Raw genomic sequence first — 11,609 nt, forward strand, 5'->3', positions numbered from 1 at the left:
TATATATATCTGATATTGTTTTGGGTTATATATATGGAGATTATTTTCTCTATTAAAGGTATACTGTACCTGTTAGTTTGTAGGATGCTTTCTTCTCTTGATGACCTGGTAGTCTAGACTTAGATCATGATTATTCTATTTAACTTACTTGTGTTTTGTGCAGTATAGGTGTATCATTGTTTTTCAGCCATGCTACTGTTAGCAAATATTTGTGATTTCCAATTTTTAAGTATTATAAATATTATTGGAATAAATATCCTTAGCTTGTGTCCTTGTGCATGTGGATAAGAATGGTCCTAGAAGTCAAGATGAGAAAGCCCTTAACGGTTTGCATATGTTGAGCCAATCTTGCATTCCTGGAATGAAACCAACTTGGTATTCTTTTGGAATGCATTCTTGAATTTGATTTGTAAGAATTTTACCAAGATTGTTTTTCATCTATGTTCATTAGGAAAATTGGCCTTTAGTTTTCCTTCTTTGTTGTTTCCTCAGCTGGTTTTGATCCTAGAGCAATGATGGCTGTGTAGGAGGGTTTTAGTAGTTGCTCTTGTTTCATTTTTGTTGTTTTGACAAATACCATGACAAAAGTAACTTAGAGAACAAAAGGTTTATTTGGCTCACAATTCCAGGTTATAGTCAACTATGGCAGGGAAGCAAAGGCAAGAAAGCATCACATCCACAGTCAAGGGCAGAGAGAGAATAAATGCATGGATCCTTGTTTGCCTGCTCTTAGCTAGCTTTCTCCTCTCATACTATCCAGGAAACCCCTGCCTATGGAATGGTGTTACCCACAATGGACTGTGTCTTCCCACATCAATTGACAATCAAGATAGTCTCCTAACCTGATCTAGGTGAATTCATCATTAAGCTTCTCCTCCAAGTGATTCTAGGTTGTGTTAAACTGACAATTAAGCAGCATAATAGTGTTCCTTCCATTTCCATTTTTTGTATATTTTTAATGAATTTTTGTGTATTTCATACACAACATCTTCCATTGGCACCCTACTTTAGCCACCCCCTCCCAACACACACTGAATTTCATGCATTCTGTCAGTTATGCTAAGGCCTACTGAGTCAAGTTATTGTCTCCAGATATCCCTCAGTGCAAGTTCATCCACTGGGGTTTAGTCAGCCTATCTAGAGTCACCCCCTTAAAAAAGGTCATCCGTACCTTTCCTAGCAGTAATCAGCTGCCCAATTGTTCTTTGACTAAGATTGGGGCCTGCTGTCCATTTCCACAATTATATGCTGTATTTTTGTCTGCTTGAGTTTGCACGGGTCTTGTGTATGCTGACATTGTTGCTGTAGGTTCATATGGGCAACGTCCGAGGAACTCCTAAGACTCTATTCCCATATAGTCATGCACCTCCTCCCCTGTCTCTTACAATCTTTCTGTCTTCTTTTCTGCAATGGTCCCTGAGCGCTGGGTGGGTGATATCTAATATAGGAGTCCTGTCCGTGGACCCTATGGAACAGTGTGTGGAGCACTTTTTTTTTCTTTTGAGAAGTCTTTTCTACTCTTCTTTAAATGTTTGGTAGAATTTAGCAGTGAATTCACCTGTTCCTGGCCTTTTCTTTGTTATGAGTCATTTATTATTGCTCTCATTGATATATATGAATATGTGTAGGCTCTTGCTTGATTTAATTTTGGTAAGTTACATGTGTCTAAGGATTCATTAAATTCTTCTACATTTTTCAGACTTTGGAAAATAAGTTTTCAAAGCATTTCCTAATGATTTTCTGCATTTCATTGTACTCTGGACTATTTTTTCATCTCTAACGTTACTAATTTGAGACTTTTTCTATTTCATTTGCTTAGTTTGGCTAGGGCTTTTCAATGTAATTTTTTAAATGAACCAATGATTTGTTTGATCAATTCTGTGTATTGTTCTTTTAGTATTCATTTCATTATTTTCTGCCCATTTCTTCATTATTTCTTGCTGTTTACTACTTGGGCATTCTGGTTGTTCTTGTGTTTTCTAGGACCTTTGGGGTATTACGAGGTTGTTTATCTGAGGTTTTTCTGACTCTTAAATGTAAGCACTGATAGCTCAATGTTTCTTCTTAGAACTTCCTTAACTATATCCCAAATGTTGAGTTAAGTTGTACTGTCATTTTTTATTTGATTCTAGGAACTTTTAAATGTTTTTTCTGATTTCTTCAACGATGCACTTGTCATTCAATAATCTTTTGTTCAGTCTCCATGTTTTTGTGTATTTTTTATAATTTTTATTGCTATTGCTTTCTATTTTTATTGCACTAGATCTTAGAAAACACAAGAAGTTATTTCAATTCTTTTATTTGGGAAGACTTTATTTGTGGTCTATAATGTGATCATCTTTAGAGAAGGCTCCATGAGCTACTAAGGACAATGTATATTCTTTTTCTATTGGATGGAGTACTCTGTATGCAATTTTTCAGTCCATTTCATCTATGGTGCAGTTTAATTTTGAGCTTTCTTTGTTCATTTTTAAATTTGAATTATTTATTTAGAGTTGAAAGTGGGATATGGAAATCACAATCTGATATAATAATAATATAACAGAACATATCTGACTTTTAGTGTCCATTATTGTTTGTTTAATGAAATTGAGAGCCAAAATGGTTGATTCACATATATTTATAATTGTTTTATCTTCTCGGTTGTTTCCTTTGTTAATATGTGGTGGCGTTCTTTATTTCTTCTGAGTTTTGTTTGATGTTTATTTTCTTCAGATATCAGAATAAGTATGCTTTTAGCTTCAATATACTTGATAGATTGACTTTCATCCTTTGACTCTCAATCTGTGGGTGTCTTTGCTAGTTAGAGAGAGTGAATAGTTGGATCTTCTTCCTTAATCCTTAGCCAGCTAGTTTGAATCTCTTTATTGGTAAGTTGAGACCATGAAAATGTATTGTTGAGAAATGCTTACTAATTCCTGTAATTTTGTTGGTTATTTTTCTGATTGGTTGCATTATTGTTCGTTCCTAAGTTTTTCTCCTACTAGTGCTAGTTTTGTTGGTTTACTATGGTAGTTACGACTGATCCTTCCTACTTCTTTCCTCATCCATGCCTCTTAGTAAATTGATTCTTATTTGTGCTGTCAAGATTGAGACAGTTTTTCTTCCTCCACTGCCTCCCCTGAATATAGCATTCCCTTAAGTATCTTCTGCTATGTTGGCTTGTTGGTCGTCAACTGCCTTAGATTGTACTTAACTTAAAAATGACCTTATTTCTTTGTTAAATTTGAAAGATACATTTGTGGGCTCTAGTACTCTTTATGACAGTTATTTGCTTTTTTTTGACAGTTATTTACTTTTAGGGCTTAAAATCTATCATTTCATGCTCTCCTGGCTTTCAGGGTTACTGACAAATGATTTGATATTATTTTAATGTTTCTGTCTTTGTAGGTGCATAAGTGCTTATCCAGTACAGTTTAAAATTTTTTAATATTTTATTTATTATTTTTATTTTATGTGTACAAGTGTATTGCCTGCACCTATGTCATGCAATGCCACAGAGGTCAGAAGAGGGTTTTGGATTCCCCTGGAACTGGAGTTAAGGATGGTTCGTAGCTGCCATGTGGGTGCTGGGACTCGAACCCGTGTCCTCTGCAAGAGCAGTCAGTGCTCTTAACTGCTGACCCATCTCTCTAGGCCCAGTTTAAAAATTTCAATGTGTGTGTGTATCTGTGTGCATGCATGTGCCAGAGATCAACATCAGATGCCTTCCTTAATCACTTTCCACTGTATCTTTTGAAGAAGGGTCTCTCTCACTGAACCCAGCACTCACCAATCAACTAAACATGTCACCCAGAAAATGGGCCATCGATGCACCTGTCTCTGTGCTAACACTAACAGAAGTACATAACCACATCTGGTATTTTTTAATGTGAAGGCCAGGGACAAGAACCAAGGTCTTCATGCTTACATGGCAGCTACTTTATCAACTGAGCCATCTGCCCTCATAGTGTTTTTTTTTTTTTTTAGAAGAAGAAGCGTTTCATTACAACAGCATTGACAGTCAATAACAATTTCCTGAGCTAAAATGCATCTCTTTCAAAACTGGCTGTAAATTTTTATATTTACAGTTGAAAGGAATATTGACAACTGGTTGCTGCTAGACGAGGAACAGCTGACCCTCCTAAAACAAAGACCTCTAGATAGGCTGACTAGATCCACCAGAAGGGCAAGTAGTGGGGATTGGCTGGGGGTGCCGACAACACAGCAGACAGTAACACAGATATCAGAGTATAAGGGCTCTAGTGGGGGGAGGGAAGCAATGGGAGGGTGCCATCTGGAAGTGGGTGTATAGTTGAATAAGATGGTTTGGAATGTTCTGTGTGATACACACACACACACACAATCAACAAATTTTTAAAAATGCATTATATTTGAGGAGGAAGCATGGAAATTTACCTCATGCTAATAAGTAGAGGTGATAAACATTACCATTGAAATGACTTTACCCGATGACTTTATAGACTTACACAGCTGCCAAGGATCCAAGTGCAACCGATTATGGCCTCATAGTTTTAATATTGTCTGTATTATATTTTTACTTTTAATTTTGTTGAAATTGTATACATGAATATTTGCATTATTTCCATCACTTGCATCCCCCTTCCAACTCCTCCCATGTCTCTCCATCTCAACTTCTTGTCCTCTTCTTTGATTATTGTTACATATAGATGCATATATTTGCAAATGTACATAAACACATATATATATATATTCAATGAGTCCATTTAGTGGTGCTAATATGTACTTGTGTTTAGGACTGCCCACTTGGGATTAGATAATCTCTCAGGACCTAGTTGCCAGAGAAAAAAGATTTTCCCTCTCTCAATATCCAATGACTGCCTGTATATCATCTTGAGGTGAAATTTTCCCCATCGAATTTGGCACGTCGACTGATTTTCCATTGTGCAGATCTCATTAGACTACCATAATGTGGAGATTTCATTGGTGAAGCTTTTCTACGATGCCTAGAATGCATGCATTAACTAACAGCAGGTGTCCTGTCCCTCTGGCTCATTTCCCTCTTCCATGATGTTCCTTGAGCTGTAGGTGTAGGGGTTGCATTATATATGTGTCACTTACAGCTGGATACCTCACAATCATTTATTGTTTGCATTTGACCAGTTGTAAAACTTTGTAATAGTTTTTATGTGTTGCAAAAAGAAGTTTCTTTGGAAGTCTCTTACCCTTGATTATCTCTCAGAAGTTGGAGGCAAGACCTTATTGCTGAAGACAGGTCATATTTTGTACACAGGATTTGGAACAAGGGAGCTGAACTAACCTGGAAGCTTTCTCCCTGAAGACTAGCTCTCATAGTTCTATAAGATGCTATATAAATTGCTATGTGAGAAAACCAATCAAAAATCCAACCCAGTTCTAAAGCCTAATAAACATATTGACGGGGACACCACATTACATCGGTGCAGTAGAGGCACTTCTGTCCGGGGGGGCGGTAATCAACAGCTATCTTAATTGGATTTAAAGCCCTCTCAGTGAGAGGATACGCATGGGTGGTAATGTAAATATAGCCAAAAAACATGGCTAGAGAGGTCGTAGATCCAAGAAAAAAACCTTATTTCTGTCATATCTCTAGACAAATGAAATTTCTTACTGTTTTCTAAATATAGATCCTTTTATTTTCATACTGGTATACAGTACACCACTCATCAAAGAAACTTCTTTTTGCAACAGATGTAGGCTGTTACACAGTTCCAAAACTGGTCACACACACAGAATATATATCTGAGAGATGCCCAGCTCTAAATGACATGTTTAGAATAGAACCTCTGCACCTAAGGCTCATGGAACATAGCAGAACAGGAGCTGGAGAGAATATTAATACATCCCTCAACTCTCACTAGCAAAGCTGCCTCATACAACAGAGTTTGATGCCCACAGAAAGCCACAACTGGCCAAGTTTTAGAGAATAAGAGACTGCAGTTTGTGTGTCCCTGAGTGGGACTCCTATATTAAATCTCACCCACCCATAGCTCAGGGACCATTGCAGAAGAGGGAGCAGAAAGATTGTACAAGCCAGGGTTGGTGCATGAACATAAGGAAACAGAGGCTTTCAGACCACTGGAAACTTGTTCATATGAACTTGAAGCAATAGTGACAGCATGGAAAGGAACCATGCTGACTCTATTAGGCAGAAACCCAGCACAGAATGAGGGGAATGGGTAGCAGTTTCTAACCCTAGCCCAGGAACTATTGGCAACAGATTACTGCTGGGTGAGGGAGAGTAGATCTTCTTTAAGGGAGGGACTCTAGGTGGGCTGACTAGACTCTAGTGGATGAATTTTTAGTGAAGGACATCTGGATACAAATGCTTGACCGGAAAGTACTTAACATATATGACAGAATGCATGAAATCCAGTGGAGAGTTGGTGGGGGTGGGGGCGAGGGGGCACAGATGAGGGAGGGGGTATAAATTTGATTAAGATCTATTATATGAAATGTGCAAAACTCAATACAAACGTTAAAATATAAAGCTAAAAAGAAGCTTCTTTGATGAGTGGTGAGAGGTATACTTGTCTGAAAATATAAAGATACATATTTAGAATATAGTCAGAAATTACATTGGTCTAGGGAAGTGACAGAAGTAGGTTCTGTAGGATCTATGTGATCTCAAGTCATGTGTATTTGACTGTTTCTAATGCATGAATTCCCTCCCACTCAGTGGGCCTTAATTCCAACCAGACAGCTGTTAATTCCCTCAAGATAAAAGTGCCACTACTGCGTAAATAGAGATAGTTTGCTGGGTTGGTCATTGTGGATTGTAGAAAGTACAACCGGGTAGAATTATTGATTTTTTTTCTTTGGAAGTTTTCATAGTATCTTCTGATACTAAGAGAGCTAGTCTTCTAGGAGGAGCTTTCCAAGTCAGTTCTAGCTCAATTGCTCCAAGTCCTATGTCCAAAGTATGTGGTGTCTTCAGCAATAGGTCTTACCTTCATGTTTTTGGAGGCAATCAAGGGCTGTGGCAATAGACTGTGTTATTTTGGGAGTCTTGTAGACCACCTGGATCAACAACTAGAAAAGAGGTATCACTTGATTGGCACTGTAATTTTTGTTACATTTGTTCAGTTATCCACATGTATTCACATTTATATTATATGTGTATTTTTCAGCATTTCATACCACGTGAGCATTGTTTACCTCTCATTCCTCTCTCTCCCACTTTGTAGCCACTTCCTCCCTCCTCAATTAAAGTATCCCCTATTTCCCCCATTTCCTACTTGGTAATGCCTGTCTCCAGCTATCTCCCTCTCTTGAGCATCTTCTTCCCCTCTGCTCCCACGACTCCTTTCTATTTTCTCGGTTCTTGTGGTTACATCAGATGTTATACTGACATCTAAGGATTTATAGGTAGGATCCACAAGTGAGAGACAATATGTTTTGCTTGCTTTTCTTAGTATGTGTTACTTCACTTACTGAAAGTTTCTAGTCCCATTGATTTACCTGCAAATTTCATTCTTCTTTTGCACTGAGTAGAATTTCATTGTGTTGATGTACCATATTTTCACTTTCCATTCATCAGTTGAAGAACATTCAGTTTGTTTCCATTTCTTAACTATTGTGAAAGGACCAACAACACACATGACTGAGCAAGTCTCTATAATAGGATATTGAATCCTCTGGGTATATGCCAAGGACTGGTATAGGTGGATCATAGATGTATTTTTACCAATCTCCACGCCAATTTCCATGGTGGCTGCAATCGTTTACAATTCTACCAGCAATGAATTGTTATTTCTACCAGCATTTATTGTTATTTCTCTTTTTCTTTTCTTACAATATATATTTTTATTGAATTTTTTCACATTTCACACAAAAATTCTAAATTATATTTAGACCCCCTCCCCTATATGCACTCCTGATCCACCCTCACTGGATTTCATGGATCTGTCATATATGTTAAGGCCTATGGAGTCAAATTTCAGTCCCCCAGATATCCCTTTGTGTGGGTTCGTCCACTGGAGCCTTGTCAGTCTATCTAGTGTCACTCTCTTAAAGAAGACCAAATCTCCCTCACATGGCAGTGATCAGCTGCCAATAGTTCCTCAGCTAAGATTGGGGCTTCTTATACCTTTAGACATTTTTATGTTGGGTTTTTGTCTGATTGGGTTTGCATGGTTCCTATGCATGATGTCACCATTGCTGTAAGTTCATATGAGGAAGTTTCTAGCCACCTGGAAAACTCTGTTTTTTTTTTTTTTTTTTTTTTTTTTTTTTTTACGGGGTTTTTTTGGTTTTTTTTTTGGTCATCCGCCACCTTGGATCTTACAATCTTTCTGCCCCTTCTTCTTCATTTGTCCCTGAGCCCTGGGTGGCAGAGATTTAATATAGGAGTCCTATCCAGGGACATGCATTCTACAGTCTCTTATTCTCTACATTTTGGACATGTGTGGATTTCTGTGTTATTCACCCTCTTTTGCCTAAGGAAGCTTCACTGTTGAGAGTTGAGAGATGCATTAATATTATCTCCCTCTTGTTTTGTTAAGTTACCTGAGATAAAGCTGCATTGTAGAAGAGGTTGCATTGCAGATGTGTCACTTATGGTTGAGCATTTCACAGACACTTATTCTATTCATTGACCAGTTGTGGAACTCTGTTATAGTCATCATATGTTTTAAAAAAAAGCTTCTTTGAAGAATGGTGAGAGGTATACTTAGTTGTAAATATAAGGATGCATATCAGCATACAGCAAGAAATTACATTTATCTAGGGATGTGAAAGACACAGTTATAGATTTTTTTCTACAATCTATGACCTCCCCAGCCATGTATATTGGGCTATGTTTATAGAACCGGACATGAATTCCCTCCCACTGAGTAGGCTTTAAGTCCAACTAGATAACTGTTGGTTACCCAGAAGGTAAAAATGCCACTACTGCATCAAAAGAGATAGCTTGCTATGCCAGTCATTGCTGTGGTTATTAGGCTTTACAGTTAGCGATGAACCACTGATTTTCTCCTTTAGCAGATTGCATAGTACCCTCTGATACTATGAGAGCTAGTCTTCAGAAAGGAGACTTCCAGGTCAGTTCCAACTCCATTGCTCCAAGTTCTATGTTCAAAGTACATCCTGTCTTCAGCAATAGAATTTTACATTCAAATTCTGGAAGGAAATCAAGGGCAGTGGCAATAGCCTGTGTTATTTTGATAGCCTTTTAGATTTTGTTTAATTTTCTTATATTTTTAAAAATTATTTTTATTGTATTTGTATGAGTGTACTGCCTTCATGTCTGTAAGCACACCCATGTAATGCAGTGTGTGTGGAGATCAGAAGAGGGCATCAGATGGAACTGGATTTACAGATGTTGTAAGCTACCGTGTGGGTGCTAGAAACTGAACCCAGGTCCTTTGCAAAGCAGCCAGTGCTCTTAACCACTGAGTCATCTCTCCAACCCTGGATTTTGTTTTCTTCATCTTAGCCATTCTGACTGAGTTAGATAAAATCTTAAAGTGGTTTTAATTTGCATTTCCCTAATAACTAAGGATGTTGGATATTATTAAAAGTACTTCTTAACCAATTTAATTTCTTCTTTTGAGAACTCTCTGTTCAGATCAATAACCCATTTTAATTGGGTCATATGTTTTCTAGATTCTTTGTTTTTTTTTTTTGTATATCCTGGAAATTAATTCTTTATCATGACTGGTTGTTGCTTTTGCTGTACAGAAGCTTTTTAGGTTAATGAGGTCTCATTTGTCAATTGTTGACCTTAATTCATGAGTAAATGAAGTCCAATGTAGAAAGTCCTTTCCTACACCTGTATCTTTTGGGGTACTGCCTTGTGTTTTCTAATTGTTTCGGCATTTCAGGTTTCAAATTGAGATCTTTTATCCATTTGGAGTTGGTTATTTTTGCAGGTTGATAGATATTGGTCTAACTTAATTCTTCTACATGTGGAGATCCAGTTTTCTCAGCACCATTTGAAGAAAATGCTGTCTTTCCTCCATGTGTATACTTGGCGTATTTGTCAAATATCAGGTGGCTGTAACTGTGTGCACTTATGTTTGAGTCTCCTATTTTGTTCCATTGACCTTCATGTCTGTTTTTGGGCCAATACCATACTATTTTTATGACTTTAGCTCTGAAATCTGGTATGATAATCCCTCCAGCAGTACTGTTTTTCCTCAGAATTACTTCGACTTTTGTGGGCCTTTTGTGGTTTCATATGAATTTTAGGTTAGCCTATTCTTTTTCTGTGAAAAATGTCATGGGTAATTTGATTGGGATTGCATTGAAATTGTAAATTGCTTTTGATGGTCATTTTCACAATATTAACCCTATCAATTAATGAGCATGAAAGGTCTTTCAGTCTTCTATTGTCTTTTTCAGTCTCTTCAAATATTTAAAGTTTTAAATCTATCTTTAATGTCTTTGGTTAGGTTTATTTCTAGATATTTTAGTTTTTTGGAGCTAATGTTATTGAGAGTGTTTCCATGATCTCTTTCAATTGCTTATTATATTATTGATATAATGGCTATATTATTGATAAAATGGCTAGAGATTTTTGCAAATTGATTTTGTATTCTGATGCTTTGCTGAAAGTGTTAATCATTTCTAGATGTTTTCTGGTTAAATTAGAGCACTAACTAGAGTTTCAGACATCATATTAAAAAGGAGTGGGAATATTTGACAGCCTTGTTTTGTTCCTAATTATTTTTAATCAATTTATTAATCAATTTTTTTTTTTGTTTCTTGTGCACGAGTTTTTTCCCTGGATGTATTTAATTGCACCAGTGTCTTGTAATGCCTTTAGAGGCCAGAAGAGGGTGTTGGATCCCTGGAACTGGAATTATGGATGATTGCTAGCTGCTATGTGGGTGCTGAAAGACAAACCTGGGTCCTCTGCAAGAGTAGTCAGTGCTTTTAAAGACTGATCTCTCTCTAAAGCTCCCTTGTTCCCAATTTTCGTGATAATGCTTTGAGTTTTTCTCCATTGAGAATGATGTTTGCTGTGAGTTTGTCATACATAGCCTTATTTATGTTTAGGTATGTTTCCTTCAGTTCAATTCTCTCTAGGACTTTTATCATGAAGGCATGTTAAGAGTTTGTCAGGGCCTTTTCTGTATCTATTCAGGTGGGCATGTGATTTTTTTCTTTCAGTCTGTTTATATAATTTATTACATTTACTGTCTTACAATAAATCCAACATGAACATGGTTTATGATCTTTTTGATATGTGTCTCTATTCAGGTTGCAAGTGTTTTATTGTGAATTTTTACATCTATCTTCATTAGGGATCAATCTCTATAGATTTCTTTTTTTGTGTGTCTTTACTTGGTTTTGTATTAGAGAAATAATGGCTTCATAGAAGGAATTTGGGAGTTCTCTTTCTGTTTCTATCTTTTTGAACAATTTAAGCCATATTGGTTGTAGATTTCTTTAAGAGGCTGGTAAAATTCTGCTGTGATCCGTCTGGACCTGGTCTTTTTTTAGTCAGGAAAATTTGTATTACTGTTCTGATCTCCTTATTTGTTATGGATCTGTTTAAGCTGTTGATCTACAATTTGTTTAACTTTATGGCTTGGCTGAATCTAGAAATTCATTTATTCTTTTAGATTTTCTAATTTAATAAGGTGTAGGTTTTTAGAGAATCA

Source organism: Nannospalax galili, unplaced genomic scaffold, assembly GCF_000622305.1.
Source record: "Nannospalax galili isolate Female #2095 unplaced genomic scaffold, S.galili_v1.0 scaffold280, whole genome shotgun sequence".
Lineage (NCBI taxonomy): Eukaryota > Metazoa > Chordata > Mammalia > Rodentia > Spalacidae > Nannospalax > Nannospalax galili.